The sequence below is a fragment of the Solanum stenotomum genome, unplaced genomic scaffold, assembly GCF_019186545.1.
Source record: "Solanum stenotomum isolate F172 unplaced genomic scaffold, ASM1918654v1 scaffold12296, whole genome shotgun sequence".
NCBI classification, from domain to species: domain Eukaryota; kingdom Viridiplantae; phylum Streptophyta; class Magnoliopsida; order Solanales; family Solanaceae; genus Solanum; species Solanum stenotomum.
In genome coordinates this window covers 1-354 of record NW_026021971.1, presented here as the reverse complement: position 1 = coordinate 354, position 354 = coordinate 1, and the positions used below count along the sequence as shown (strand labels likewise).

The window sequence follows — 354 nt, the reverse complement described above, 5'->3', positions numbered from 1 at the left end:
AAATAAATATAGTTTTTCAATTATACGATCGAATTTCGACAAAAAGGAGGGATGCAACACGAGGAATTCTCAGGGCGTCACCCATNCAGGGGGTCACCCATCCTAGTACTACTCTCGCCCAAGCACGCTTAACTTCGGAGTTCTGATGGGATCCGGTGCGTTAGTGCTGGTATGATCGCATCCATCATTCATAGCACTCTAAATTCTATTAAACACCTCCTTCCTCCCAACGCCCTAGCCTGCCCCCCGCCGACCTAGCCTCTACACGCACTGACGCATGACGCCCCCCGTCACACCCATCCTCAACGCCCCCATCACCTGTTCTGACGACGTCGTTCCTGCAAAAAATAAATA

General features: G+C 50.4%; 1 pseudogene; it reads right to left on the bottom strand.

Moving 5' to 3' along the window:
- Positions 1–48: 48 nt before the first annotated feature.
- Positions 49–183, bottom strand: LOC125849976 (5S ribosomal RNA; annotated as a pseudogene).
- Between the last annotated feature and the right edge of the window lie 171 nt (positions 184–354).